This window comes from Schistocerca americana, chromosome 6, assembly GCF_021461395.2.
Source record: "Schistocerca americana isolate TAMUIC-IGC-003095 chromosome 6, iqSchAmer2.1, whole genome shotgun sequence".
NCBI classification, from domain to species: domain Eukaryota; kingdom Metazoa; phylum Arthropoda; class Insecta; order Orthoptera; family Acrididae; genus Schistocerca; species Schistocerca americana.
In genome coordinates, this window is record NC_060124.1 from 230518619 (window position 1) to 230534455 (window position 15837).

The window sequence follows — 15837 nt, forward strand, 5'->3', positions numbered from 1 at the left end:
GTGTGATAGCGTAGTTCTCTGACTCAGCTGTTACGCTGATTCCAGCTTTACTTCTATTATTACTGAAATTCATCCACACTGTTTTTTTTCTTATTTATGACCAATATGTTATCCCTAAACCATTTGTGTGCCTAATTTATTGTTTTGGAGACATTCTGCTGTAGAGTATCATCACTGCATCCTTTTATAAAAATACTTGTGTCACTGCCAAACATCACGGTACCTGCGGCCATCCAATGGTTTTCCAAATCATTTTTATATAGCAGGAATTACAGATCGTGAGGCGCACCACCGCTAATTCTTTTATACTGAAAGATATTCCTTGCCTTCATGATACATTATTTTATACTCTGTTAACTGTCAAAGAGATACGACTATAACCATTTGAAGGCCAGTCCCAGATCCCATAACAACCTAGCTTCATAAGCAGTAGGTCACAAATATTTAGATGAAATGATTTTAATAAATCTAAGACTATTCATTCATATCCAAGACATGGATAATTTTCGTGAGCTGAAAGATGGCTGGTTCTGTTGATCTGTTCTCCTAACCCCATTTGAACATTGGTTTATTTGTTTTATTTTTTATTTATTTATTTCTTACTCCTTTGATCCAAATGTGATAAACTCACAAGGATATAGAGTGTGTCAGTAAACAATCAATACAAAGGTAGTAGTCAAGTAGTCAATCAGACAAATTAATACTACATGTTTGCTATACACATATATGGTAAGAGTGGCAGATTACACCAAACATTACACATAGAAAGCGAAAACAAATTAAAAACCAGTGAAAATGACTATGAATGTTACATGGCTATGGTACCCACATCATTGCTCAAACTTAAAACTATGGTGTATCACACTCAAAATATCTGGTCCACAGACCTAGGTGGTTTTTTCATTGTAATTAAAATACTCTTCTAAACTGTAAAATGACCTTTGCAGTAGAAATTGCTTCAGATGCTTCCTAAAGGAAGAATGGTTATCAAATTGCTTTTGCACCAGAGAACTGCACACCCTTTTGCACCATGGTCAGGTTTTTACATTCATTGAGGAAATCATGCTTTCTCCTGGTATCATAACCCTGGTATTCACTATTTCTTTTATGAAACTCAGTATTTTTGCTGATGAACCCTGTAGGAGAAAATATGTACTGGGTCGTGACATTAAGAATTTTTAGTTTCCGGAAAAGGTTTCTATAACTACATCTGGAGTCTACGTCGCTCATTATTCTTATAACACGTTTCTGGTCCAAGAGTATTTTCTTCGCTAGTGTTTGATTTCCCCAAAATATAATACCATATGTTATAAGAGAATGGAAATATCCATAGTATGCTACTTTCATTGTGTGTATGTTTCCGCTCTCGGAGAGAACGCATAGGACAAAAATCGATGAGCGGAGTATCTTCTTTAGATTTATTATATGATGAGCCTAGTTTACTTTGGAGTCAATTAAAACGCCTAAAAACTTTGTTGATTCAACTCTTTCTATTGACTCTGTTCCACATTTCACAGTTAATTTCTCCTCCATTTTAGCAGTTGTAGTGAACTGAATATAATCAGTCTTATTAAAGTTCAACGAGAGCCCATTTAAGCTAAACCATTTCACTAAATCAGCAAGAACATTCTTAACAGATCCTTGAAGATCTTCACAGGTATGACCATCAATCACAATGTTGGTGTCATCTGCAAAAATGGTAAAAAAGCACTGTAACATTGTGGTAGATCATTTATAAATATGAGGAATAGTAGAGGACCGAGAATGGATCCTTGGGGCACTTCATATTTAAATGGTTCTCCATTCAGATGAAATCACACCACTATGGATTTCATCGGTAACATCTACTACTACTTTCTGCTTCCTATCTTTGAGGTATGATTCTAACCACTTATTTGCTAAGCCACTTATTCCTAATTGGTCAGCTTTCTGTAAAAAGATTTGGTGATTCACAGTATCAAGTCACAAAATAATCTAATTGTTACCATTTTGTCATTAATTGATTCCAGAACTTTATTTGTGAAAGCATATAATTGCTTGTTCAGTTGACCGTCCCTTCCGGAATCCAAATTGACTTTTGCTGAGAATGTTATATTTATTTGGATGCTCCAAAATTCTCGAATACATAAGCTTTTCCAGTATCTTAGAAAAGGCCGTTAGAAGGGAAATTGGCCTGCAATTTGTGACTTCGGTTTTGTCAACTTTCTTTTATTCTGGAAATCGGCTAGCTTTTCATACTTTTACTCGTTTAATTACTTAAAAAAGACCTGCCAGTAGTGGCACTGGTCCATAATTAATTACGCCAGATGTATCAGTACCATTCTTTTCCAAAAAGGCTTTATTGTGGATAGCTTCAGTTTTTATGGAAATACCCCTGTCCTGAAAGAATAGCTGATACTGCAGGTTAGCTGAGAATCTATACTGATGGAACGAACTATAATTACCCTGTCTGGAATTCTGTCAATACTACAAGAATTTTTTTTCACTTTATTAATAGCTGAAATGTTGCAAATTTGAGCGACATTTTTGGATCCGAATGGTGTTAACAAGAATTCAAAATGTGTAATCACAGCTGTTTCGGTACATTACGTCAAGGTCACAAATTATACAGGCGAAATAAATACCCACAAAATTTAGTAAGTTTTATTTAGAAAATCAACAGGAACACAAGAAGACAAGAATAAACATTGAGTAACGGTAAATAAACAAAGCGCTCTGAGCGCAAATATCAAACTCCATGGATCGATAACTTATTTCCACACACTTATGCATTACTATATCGTAACTCGCTAAACACTCATACTTAAAGAATATCCTCGTAAGTCGCAACATAAACTGACATGCACACTCTTATCGTCTATATAAAATTATATAATTATATATGGCTTTGTTGTTGTATATCGACAGGGTGTCTGTACGTCGATGGTCAGAGTCGCAACTGTGTCTATCGACTACAGACGCTTGTGTATAAACTGTGCTGTTATGATCGGACGGAAAGTTACTGTTGCGAAAGATTGAGTGGTTGATGTTAGCAAGCAGTTACGGATCGGTTAGTTTATTTCTGCTCTAAACATTAGGAAAGTCTAAAATCGTGCAAACCTAAAGTAAAACTAGTGAGATTTCTGCTATAGTGTCGAAGAAAAATGTGTAAGAAACTTTTCAATAGGAACATATATAACCCTCATCGCTTTGTTAAGCGTATATTGATTACTATGACAGTTGCCGTGATCAGCACACCTTTTTAGCTGAAGGCTATGTCTACTATACGGCTTTGCAAGTTTTGGGACCTAAGTTGTAGCACTGATTCGAAATTCACAAAATAGAGCATGTGACTCTTGATAAACTTATCACCCGCATAGAAAGTCTCGTTATAGAAACTCATCAATATAAATGTAGTAGTAGTAATAATAGTAGTAGTAGTAGTAGTGCTTGTTTACTTTAATGGGCATAAATGGAATTTTCTCTAACCGAGAACGTATTTTCTAGAGTTTACATTATCCAAACGTGCATAATGTGTATGTGTTGAGCAGGCATTCACTTTTGTTTTCTTTTCCTCCCCAAATCATCTACTCAAGCTGAAACACCTCAAATTACACTGGCCAGTTCACCCCATCAAGATGCAGCTGGGAGTTTTGTATATGAAAGAGAGAGTATTGCCGCTTGGAATGGTGCTAACTCAGTCCTCTGCACAGTGAATACCTCACTTGTAGAACAGCTGCCACTACATACAAGAGCCATCATCACTGCTTTGACATGCATCTGTCTTTAGCTCTCTACAATTGGAAGGTCTCTAGTGACTGATGTAGGCTACTACATTTAATTTAAACATATCAAGTTTTGATTTAACTGGCCCTGATGCCTCATGTATTGCTATGTGAGGTTCTTGTCAGTAGATATAAGAATAGCCATCTACTTATCAAAGCAAAGACATGAAACAGGCAATTTGAGTGAAGTGTAGCAAACCAATGGTTATCAAACAACCTAGTATAATGCCATCATTCATTTTTATACCATGTTATTACCAAAGAACAATACTATTCAGGGCTAAAACTGGTGAAATTGAGCCCTTAAGAGTATCTTTGGGCAACGAATTAGGTACTGTCTAATCCAATTTTATATGAATTATAGGTATATGAAGATAACAAACATTCTATTTTAGTTCGTCATTCCTCCCCATTCTTAACTGTTGTTGTTAAGTTATGTACTGCCTTGTAGAGATCTATGTATGCTGTAGTTTTGTCACCACATGAGTTGAAGCAATAGTGAAGTACCCAACCAACCAGTGTGTGTAGTGAAAATTTAATTTATCATGCATTTGACTGATATCTGCTGGATTTGATTAAGAAGCTAGCATTATTAGCAAGATGACTTATTTCATTTAATAAATTTGAAATGAATTGTCTTGTGGCTAGGGCCTCCTGTTGGGTAGGCCTGTCACCTGGTGCAACTCTTTTTTTATTGACGCCACTTTGGTGACTTGCGTGTTGATGAGGATGAAATGATGACGATGACAGCACAAAACAAAGTTCCTGAGCAGAGAAAATCTCCAGCCAGGAATTGAACCCAGGCCCTTCGCATGGAAATCTGCTGCGCTGACCACTGAGCTATGGAGGTGGACAACGAATATGAAATATCAGCGATGCATAAAACTCATTTTATCTTTAGTGGATGTTTTGGAATTTCCTTGATTGTAGAAAACAAAACTAATAATTAGCAAGGGTGTATGGCGTGTGTAGAGATAAGGGACTAAATGAACAGTATGTAATTATTTTTCATGTTTTTAAGTTAACTTGCTGCAAGTAGGGACAAACAAAAGATAATTGTATGTTAGATATAACCGAGTGAGGTTGTTTGTTTAAGTCATAGGCCTCAGATCCAGGAGGGGGAGGCACATGCTCTTTATGTCCATCCTAAATCAGGCTTTCCCTGGTTTTCCTAAACCTGTTCAGGAAATGCTAGGATGGTTCCATCTACAAGGGCTTCTGAGTTCAGTTGTTGATACACATCAATGATGGTTTTTCTTTGCATTAGCTGACAAAGCCTATATCATTGTAAAATAACATCCCAGTTAGTAAATTATCATTACTAATAATGAATAACAGCAACAAATATTTGCATGTTCATAGTCATTGGTTATTTTACTTATGTACTGAATTAACAAGGGTTACCTACTGTATTTATGAAAAGCATTGCTAACTGAATCTGTTGAGACTGGCTGCTGTCAGTTTTGTTCTGTAACATATTGGTAATATGTTATGTGACGTGATATGTGCATAAACAGAAAGAGGACAGAATGCTGGCAATATTTATTTTGTGTCTATACTAGTTTTTGGAATATCGACAGTATTAGAAAAAGGATAGACTGCTACTTACCATAAAAATGATCCTTTGAGTTGCAGACAGGCACAATGGAAACACTGTTACACATTATAGTTTCAGACAAAACCTTCTTCAGCAAAGAAAATACACACACATTCACACAAGCAAGAAAACCTCATGCACATATGACTGCTACCACTGGCAGCTCTGACTGGAATGCAACTGTTATGTGAATATCAGTCTGCAGTGGTGCGGGAAAGAGGAAGTGTTAGATGGATACAAGTGGAGGGAGAGAAGAGCACTGTATGGTAGGGCGTGCAAGGGCTGGATTGCAATGTGATGAGAAGTAGTAATATGTTAGGATAAAGTTAGTTAGATGTATGAGGAATGGGGTAGTGGGTCTGGTGTCATTGGTAAACATAGTGTTCAGTTGTGGCAAGACCATGGCATGAGGGATGCTGGTGTACAGAGAAGTGGGATCAACAGTGACCAGTAGGGAGCCAGGAGATAAAGGGGTGCAGATGGTGAAGAGTCAGTGAAGGATGTTGTTGCTATCTTTGAGGGGAGGATAGATTACAGGCAATTGGTTGGAGGTGTTGGTCAGTTGTCTCCTGTGACACCTCTGTCCACATTAAATCCATCGGCCACCAATAGTACCTGCATTTAACAGCTGCCATACCATCCACACCAAAAATTCTCTCCCTTACAGCCAGACCACATGGGGACTGCATATTTGAATGACAAGAACAACCTTTCCCAGTACGTTGAAATCTCACCAAGACCTGCACAGCCAGGCACTGTCTCCTGCACCTAGTCCAAAAAAAGGTTTCCCGTGCCATTTCTCCACACAACCCCAATCCTCCCAACTGCGCCAAGAATTGGCTTCATCACCCATTACCACCCCGAATTGGAACAACTGAACCGCATCCTTCATCGGGGCTTTGATTATCTACTGTGATGCGCTGAAATTGGGGACATCCCAAGATCCTTCTCACCCCTCATAAATTTATGTTCCATTACACACCCAACCTTGCCACAGGGATCATCTCCCTGTGGAAAACATAGACGCAAGCCTTGCCCAGTCCACCGCCCTAGCACTTCGTATTCCAGTCCTGTCACAGGCTTACCTTCCCTCATCAAAGTCCAGGTCACCTGTGAAAGCAGCTATGTCATATACCAGCTCTGCTGCAACCAATGCACAGCTTTTTGTGTTGGTATGACTACCAACCAGCTGGCCTCTAGGATGAATGGCCACCACCAAACTGTGGCCAAGGGCATAGCAGACCTCGTGGGGTGGCACAACATGTAGCAACATAACATGCTTAATTTTAGTGTCTGCTTCAGCACCTGTGCCATCTGGATCCTCCCCTCCACTACCAGATTCCCTGTACTGTGCAGATTGGAGTTATTATTACAACACTTTCTCTGCTCCTGAAACTATCCCAGCTTCAACCTGTGGTAACGCACCTCCACCCAATAGTGTCCACCCCTTCTGTCCTATCCCCTCCTCCCTTTTTGTGTCTCCTGCACCCTCTCATCCTTTCCCTTTCCCTAATCCCTTTATTTTCTGTTGCCAGCTTTTGCCCCACACCCCACCTTCCCATACTGCACCTGGCAGTCTCGTCAGGCCACCGTCTAGGCCTTGCACACCAAACCAGACATTGCTCATCTCTACCCAAACCTGTACCTGCTATCCCTTCCCCACCCTACTCCAAATTGCCATCATGTGACAATTACGTTCTAGTAGTATCTGTCAGCGGTAGCAGTCATGTGCATGGGGTGTGCTTGTTTGTGTGAATGAGTACAAGTTTTCTTTGGTGAAGAAGGCTTTGACGGAAAACTATAATGTGTAACAGTGTTTTCGTTCTGCCTGTCGGCAACTCAACAGGTCATTTTTATGGTAAGTAGCAATCTATCATTTTCCTAATATACCCGATATTCCAATCTGGAGCTTTCATTGTGTAATTTTTCGAATGTGGGTTGTGGTGATAGACTTCTGTGTAGTGTAGCCCAATGTCTAGGTTGGGTTGGAAAGTGATGGTTTGGTTACGAAATGGCGAAACCAGTGGATGTGGATACTAAGTCTTAGATGCAGTGACATACTGATCTGTAGCGCAACCTAAGGCTTAAGTTAGATAGAATGGTGGCTTAGATTATGAGTTGGCAAAGAGTATGTGAAGCTTCATTTAAGCCCAGATTTCATTCGCATTTTCCTATTGATGATTTTCTTAATATTTTCAGATTTCAAAATGAATCTTGCATCCTTCCTCAGGTGATTTTGCACAGTAGATACTTAAACATTCCTGGGCCTATTGTGCTGTAATCATCTAAATATCACCCCTGTGTAATTAGCACCACATTCACAAGATTTGTTGTGAACTCTGGCTGTTCTGCATCACTGTTGGTTGGTGATTTTCTACAAATTTAGTGAAGACAACTATGTTTGCTGATGAATATTGGTATTTTCATCCTATCTGTAGCTACTTCATTGGAACACTGTTCTAAAAGAGTTTAGTTCTTGCTTCATCAAAAATTTTCTGGATATGGAACTAGATTCTGTATGTGGGTGGGGTGACTGTATGGCCGGTTTTTCAATATTATTGCATTATACACTAATCAGCCAGAATATTATGACCACCTACCTAATAGCCAGTATGTCCCCCTTTGGCACAGATGACAGTGGCGACTCATGGCATGGCAGCAGTGGGCCTTGGTGGGCTGCTGGAGAAAGCTGGTACAATATCTGTGCACACAAGTCACCTAATTGCAGTAAATTCTGGGGAGAAGAACGATGAGGTCTGACGCCACATTCAATCACATCCAAGATATGTTCGATTGGGTTCAGATCTGGTGAGTTGGGTGGCCAGCATATCAGTTGGAACTTACCAGTGTGTTCCTCGAACCACTCCATCACACTTCTGGCCTTGCAACATGGCATGTTATCTTGTTGAAAAATGCCACTGCTATTGGGAAACATGATCATCATGCAGGAGTGTGTGTGGTCTGTAACTAGTGTACGATACACCTTGGCCATCACAGTGCCTTGCATGAGTTCCACTGGACCCATGGGTGCCCTTATGAATGTTCTCCAAAGCATAATAGAGCCGATGCCAGCTTGTTTCTGTCCTGCAGTACAGGTTTCAAGGAGCTGTTCCCCTGGAATATGACAGATCCCACTCTCCCATTGGCATGATGAAGAAGGTATTGGGATTCTTGAGACCATGCAATGCTCTGCCACTGTGCCAAAGTTCAGTGCTGGTGGTCACATACCCATTTCAGTCATAGTTGCATATGTTATGGTGTTAACATTGGCACAAGCACGAGTTGTTGGCTGTGGAGGCCCATCATAATGAGAGGTGGCAGCCCAACTCCACAACATCTGGATATGATTTCACCTTGGTTTTGCCATGTTTTGAAGACAATCACCATAGCACTTCTCAAACACCCAACAAGTCATGCAGTTTCCGAAATGATCGTGCTGAGCCTCTTGGCCATCAGAATCTGCCCTCGGTCAAACCCGGATAGATTGCACACTTTCCCATTCTACACATGGACAGCACTCTCTCTGATATCAACGTCATTCAATCGGTAGTAGCGATGGGCGGTGTGTTCAAAGGGCAGGGACGTAATCAATGCGAGGTTATGACTTGTGCTTACTGGGAATTCCTCATTCATGGGGAACAATTGCAAGCCCCAATCCCTAGCATGAAGGAGGTTCTGCGGGGTACCCCGACCTAGGAAGACCCACTGATTCCTTCAGTGTAGCGCGCGTGCGGCCCAGAACATCTAAGGGCATCACAGACCTGTTATTGCTCAATCTCGTGCGGCTAGAAGCCGCCTGTCCCTCTAAGAAGAAAAGTAATCGCTGACAGCAGGAAAGATGTCACGTGACTAGTTAGCAGGCTAGAGTCTCGTTTGTTATCTGAATTAACCAGACAAATCGCTCTGCCAACTGAGAATGGCCGTGCACCACCACCCACCGAATCAAGAAAGAACTATCAATCTGTCAATCCTTCCCGTGTCCAGGACTGGTGAGGTTTCCCGTGTTGAGTCAGATTAAGTCGCAGGCTCCTCTCCTGGTGGTGCCCTTCCGTCAGTTCCTTTCAGTTTCAGCTTTGCAATCATACTTCCCCCGGAACCCAAAAGCTTTGGTTTCCCGGAGGCTGCCTGCTGACTCATCGGAGGAACTGCGACGGATTGCTGACTGGCATCGTTTATGGTTAGAAGTAGCGCGGTATCTGATCACCTTCAAACCTCTAACTTTTGTTTGTGATTAATGAAAAAGTGCTTGGCAAATGCTTTCGCTTCTGTTTGTCTTGCAATGATCCAAGAATTTCACCTCTAACGTTGCAATACGAATGCCTGACTAGCAGTCATTCCTCACCAGGTGACAATGTTATTGCCTAGGCAGGTTTATATCAATCTTAGGTCAGTGGTCATAATGTTCTGACTGATCAGTTATGCACTGCCCACATGAGTGAAATTGATTTCAAGTACCGTTTAGATATGATATGCAAACTTGATCGCAACAAAATCATACAGTGTACATTGTTAAGAGAAGAATTTTCTTTGCAGTATAGATTTTTGTGTTGTAGAATGAGGTCCTGATTGTATCACATAGGAAAGTTCTTAAGTATTTTCCTCCTTCACTCTCTCAGTGCATTAAGCGGATGTATATGCACTGATACACGTAAGTGACATGTATCGTCAGGTTTAATCTATTCTTGGCCCAATTGAAGTACCTTTGTGCTTTTGTGTCAGATACTATGGGGAATTATCGTCCTGAGACTGATGACCACGCTGTCTGGTCTCCTTCCCCAAACCAATCAACCAATTATCGTCCCATCTCCCTCCTTCCAGTCCTATCAAAAATCTTTGAAAATGCTGCTGCTATGCAGATTCGAAATTTTATGGAGAAATATGATATTATTACAGAAAACCAATTTGGTTTCCAGCGTGGCAAAAGTACTATTGATGCAATTAACAAGTTTATCGACAAGATCAGCACATCTTTAGACAACCATAATAAAGTTGCAGGAATCTTTTGTGATCTCACAAAAGCCTTTGACTCTGTGAATCATGCACTGCTCATCTATAAGCTTGACAAGTATGGGATCAAGGGTAATGTTCTAAATTGGCTTACTTCATACTTATCAAATAGGAAACAAAGAGTGGTTATCTCATCAAATGCAGCAAATTACTATTCAAAATGGAAAACAGTAACCCAAGGTATCCCCCAAGGCTTGATTCTAGGACCTATTTTGTTTTTGTTCTATGTTAATGATTTACCGAACAATATAAATGCTCCATCGATTTTATTTGCAGATGACACATCTGTATTAATTGAAAACCAGGAGCCAGAAAACATCCCTCTAGAAACATGCTTCCAACTGAATAGATTAAGATTGAACGTCCCCAAAACCCACATGGTCCAATTCAGAACAAAACAGTGAAAGCCCCAAGAAATTAAAATAACTCATAAAAATCAAGATATAGAAGAAGTGGATTCTGTGAAGTTTTTAGGGTTAAACCTAGATAAAAATTTAAATTGGAATAAACATGTTGACTACCTGTTAAACAAATTATGTAGCTTTGCATTTGCTGTGCAAATATTAGCTAGTGCAACAGACATGAATACAAGGAAAATTGCATACCACAGCTACGTTCAATCAGTTGTAAGGTATGGTATTATTTTTTGGGGAAATTCAAGCACTATATTGCGCATACTAAAGTTACAGAAAAGAATAATAAGGAACGTGTACTGCCCATCCAAGGACATCTTGTCCCCCACTATTTGAAAAACAACAGTTATTAACAGTTCCCTCCTTATACATCTATGATATTATCATCTTTCTACACAGCAATTTACAGTTTTTTGAGAAAAACTGTTTCAATCACACGTTTAACACGATAAACAAAGACAGTTTTATGCTTCCCACTCATCACTTACACCTATATGCGCAGTTTCCTCAGTATATGGCAATGAAAATTCATAACAAGCTAAAAGTATGAACCTAGAGACACTGAAAACAAAGTTATATGATATACTTGTCAAACGCTGCTACTACACTGTTGAGAAGTTCATGAAAGATGAACTGAACATTTGAAGTCTTGTGTGTAAATGTAGCTGTCCTTCACAAAAGGGAGGAAAGAAAAATAAAAGTTTATATTAATGTTACAATTCTTTGTACCAATTAGGCCTAAGTTGTGTTATCTATTTGTTTGATGTGTCTCCTGTACACTAATCGTATGATTAGAAATTGTATGTTATGAGACAAATAAAACACTAATCACTACACACATCTACAATGATAACCATTTTGATAAGAGACCAGGAATGACTTCTCTATGAAAACAGCTTGCAGCAGAACTATAGGTATTTTGAACCTCGACTTCAGTTCTTATAATCCCAATAAATCGCTGCCGCATGCTCTAATTTTGATCCAGAGTTAAATAGTGCCCCCTCCCCTGAATTTTTAGTAGTTAAACATATACATTTTGATTGGATACCAGCTAATGCCATTCTATGGTAGGATCACAAATTAGAAGGGGTAGAGACCATATAAAACAAACTATTGGAGATAAGTGTCAGGACCTTCAGGTTAATGATTATTATCTCTTTAAATTGAATTGTGGTAAAGAACTAGGGGAAACACACAAGCTGATAGGACTAAAACTCAAGAAATGAATATGTGCATATTGCTTTTCATCCATGGTTCGCAAGATATCGTGTGATACAAGGGGAAGCTTAGTTTCCCATGAAAAATGCTTTATAAATATGTACTGGTTTGTACACAGAAGGTTTCTGTCTCAAAGAAATTTACAATATTTGAACTTGGAACATGGTCAAGAATTCTGGATCTAAGGGATGTTAAGGATATTGGTCTGTAATTTGGTGGGCCCATTCTTTTACCCTTCTTATATACAGGAGCCACCTGCGCTTTTTTCCAGCCACTTGAGAGTTTGGACTTTGCAAGAGATTTGTGATAAATGCGAGCTAAATAAGGGGCCAGTGCCATACACCGAATTGGAACTCCAACCAGATCTGGTGACTTATTTGTTTTCAACTCTTTCAGTAGCTTCTTTATACCAGAGATCTCTGTTACTGTGTTCTCCATATAGGAGTCTGTTGACGCTCAAACGAAGGTATGTTTGCTCGGTCCTCCTGTGTGAATAATTTCTGAAACGCAAAATTTAATACTTCAGCTCTCCTTTTGCTCCTATTGCCACATCAGATTGGTCCACAAGTGACTGGATAGAAGCCGCTTAGTGATTTTACTTAGAACCATAATTTTCGTTGGTTCTTGGAAAGCTCTTTTGCTAAGGTATGACAGTGGTGGGTGCAAGCTTTGCTTATCGATCTGTCTAAAGATGCACAAATTGCTACTAATTTCTACCTGTCATTGGATGTGTATTCGTTTTTGAACTGAGAGTGCAACAGTCTCTGTGTTTCCTCAGCATTTGCTGAATTTTGTTATTAAGCCACAGTGGGTCTTTTCTGTCCTTAATCCATTTACTCTACACATACTTATTCAGAGCGTGATTTGCAATCAGTTAACTGTGCTCATAATTCATCTGTGTCTGTCATATTGGAACTAAATGATGGCCATTTGTTTCCAGTAAAAGCACTCTCTTAGCCTTCTTGGTCAATTTATCAGCCTTAGTAGTCATTGTTGTTATAATATCATTATCATTAATCCATGTCTCTATACTGGCACTGTCAACAAGATCAGACCTGCTTGTAGCTACAAGGTCTAAAATATTTCCATTGCATGCAGAGTGCCAAACTAGCTTTTCAATACAGTTTCTGGAAAATGTGTTCAAAACTGCTTCACATCGAGAGACAGGCCCTGTCATATGGCACTCGCGACGTATACGCTGAAATTGAATGTAAATAATACGTCTTTTGTAGTGGGCGTCGCTCTACTGCAGTGTCACACATGACGAATAAATAGGAAAACAGTAGAACGTCTGTGTAGGGCCATGTTTTTACCTACAGTGTCACTTGGCTGAATGTGTATAAGGTTCTGTGGCATCACTCAAACACAGCCAAATTGTCACACTAGCTGTGTATCTCTAACAAAGTTGACGTATGTCCTCACCTCGGTGACGGTTACGTCGCTCGGCCAACAGCGGCCTACTGCAGACCGACACTTAAGAGACACCAAATACAAATCGACATCGAGAGACAGGCCCTGTCATATGGCACTCGCGACGTATACGCTGAAATTGAATGTAAATAATACGTCTTTTGTAGTGGGCGTCGCTCTACTGCAGTGTCACACATGACGAATAAATAGGAAAATAGTAGAACGTCTGTGGAGGGCCATGTTTTTACCTACAGTGTCACTTGGCTGAATGTGTATAAGGCTCTGTGGCATCACTCAAACACAGCCAAATTGTCACACTAGCTGTGTATCTCTAACAAAGTTGACGTATGTCCTCACCTCGGTGATGGTTAAAACGATTTCGCCCCCGGGTGGGCTCGAACCACCAACCTTTCGGTTAACAGCCGAACGCGCTAGACGATTGCGCCACGGAGGCCTTGACTTTGGCTCACTTGTTCTCTGTATATCAACGCAATTCGTATACCTTCTGCAGGAATCTGTCTGTACCACCTGCAGTGAATCCTAGACATCCCAATCTGTGCTTGGGAGGTTAAAATTGTCTCCAACTAATATTGCATGCTCTGGGTATTTCGAGACTACTGAAAATAAGTTACTTTGAATGGTTCTGTAACTGTCACAGTGGAATCGTGTGACAAGTGGAAACATCTGATAATTAATTTAGTTCCCCTAAGCCTGTTACTTTTTTCCAGGTAACTTTGCAGTTACCCAATTTTTGGATCGATAAACACAATATTTTTGTCGATTGCAATGAACGCTCCCCTCTTACGGGTCTAATCTGTCCTTTTGATATGTGTTCCATGCCTCACTAAATGTTTTGGAGCTTTCTACTTTGGGTTTCAGCCAACTATCTGCATTGAGAATAGTTTGAGCATGATAACTTTCCTGGAGGGCAGTAAAATCAGGAAGTTTGTTATGATCAGTTTAATTTAATGTTAAAACCTTGCCAGTTGAAATCCATTTGCTTGCAGTCTGATTTCACTCTTTGCGTATTGGCTGCAAGTGTTTCCTAGAGGACCTCAAACTATTGCTTAGCCTAAAGAACCCCCAAGTGCTGAGTAGCAGCTTCCTTTGTGTAGTACATCCAAGACCCATTCAGGGGAGTCCTGTGATTCCCCACCCTATAATGCAGTTCCAGAAATCTGCAGCCAAGACTGTTGCAGATTCAACAGACACTTTATTCGAGGTATCCAACCAAAGGACACTGATCAACCCTGCGAATGGTGTTGCAACTTGTGAGCTTTGCTTGCACCTCTTGAGTGGGGGCACCAGTCTTCACCACTTCTGCAGGTTACCGGTATTTACTAAGGATGGCTTCAGAGTGCAAGCAACAGACATCATTGGTGCCTGTGTGAGCCACAACTTGCAGATGACTGCACCCTGCATGTGTGATAGTTGCAGGCAGGGCCTCCTCCACATCGCATTTCATTTCAGCCCTGTAAACTGTTTCCCTAAGGTGCTCCTTAACTCACCTAATATTAAAGCTCCTGATTACTAGTAAACTCCTTCCTCTGTGTGCATGCTCAGGTGCTGCTGGAAGAGTGGCCACCTGTCCATTCGTAGGATGAATAGACAAAACCAGATGGCCAGCCCCCATGTTGACACTCCGCTCTGAGCAACATGAATACATCACTATCTGCCACTTACTTGGTGATGAAGGCACCGCCCGCCCCGTCACATACGCTGCAAGATGGCTCAGGAGCAGAGCCTGTGGGTGAAACAAGTGACACCTTGAGGTGTCCCGTGCGATGCACCAGATTCTCTGCCACCACTACACCCAGAAGCAGTAGCCTGAAGATGGATGACTGCAACCAAGAGCATCTTCAGCTGTTTGTGAAATGTGGCCAGCTCATCCTAAGCCTGCACACAGCATACACACATCCTAACCGTCCTAATACTACATACTTAAAAGTTAACTATTAAAACAGACAGAGAAAGCTAAATGGATAACTTGCGACTCTCCTGGTGTGTCGCCAACAGAAGCTGATGCCTTACTGAGCTGTGTGGCTGTCTGTTCAGAAAAAAATGTCACCTGCACTGTAGACTGCACAAATCTGCATCTTATGGTTACTAAACTGAAAGCCTACATGTCGTTGAGTACAAATACAGTCAAGGGATTTAAAAATTAAACCATGAATGCACACAGAAAAAGCTAAATGTGGAACTTGGTACTCTCGTAGTTTGTCACTTGTGCAGATGGAGCCTGTATTCGGTTTTACAGAAAATACTCTACACCATTGGTCCTCTACTTAGCTTGCGTTTATCACAAATATCTCACTCAACACAAATTTCCAAGCGACTACAGGAAAGGGCTGGTGACCCCTGCATATTATATTGGTAAACGAAATGACCCACAAAATTACAGATCAATATCTTTGATATCAGTTAGCTG

General features: G+C 40.4%; 1 protein-coding gene and 1 non-coding gene across 4 annotated transcripts in view; one reads left to right on the top strand and one right to left on the bottom strand.

Annotated features, from left to right (window-relative positions):
• Nucleotides 1-15837, top strand: part of LOC124619733 (F-box only protein 22-like) — a 219142-nt gene that overhangs the window by 10119 nt on the left and 193186 nt on the right. Inside the window, exon 1 of one of the 3 annotated variants that reach the window (XM_047146302.1) lies at nt 2932-3049. The exons of 1 other annotated variant lie outside the window; for it this stretch is intronic. The gene's annotated coding sequence lies outside the window, so the exon portion shown is untranslated. Of the gene's footprint in view, nt 1-2931; nt 3148-15837 lie in introns of those variants that run through there. One more of the 3 variants, XM_047146303.1, reaches the window with a different exon arrangement.
• Nucleotides 13790-13863, bottom strand: Trnan-guu. The gene has a single exon. It is a non-coding gene; the product is annotated as a tRNA-Asn (tRNA).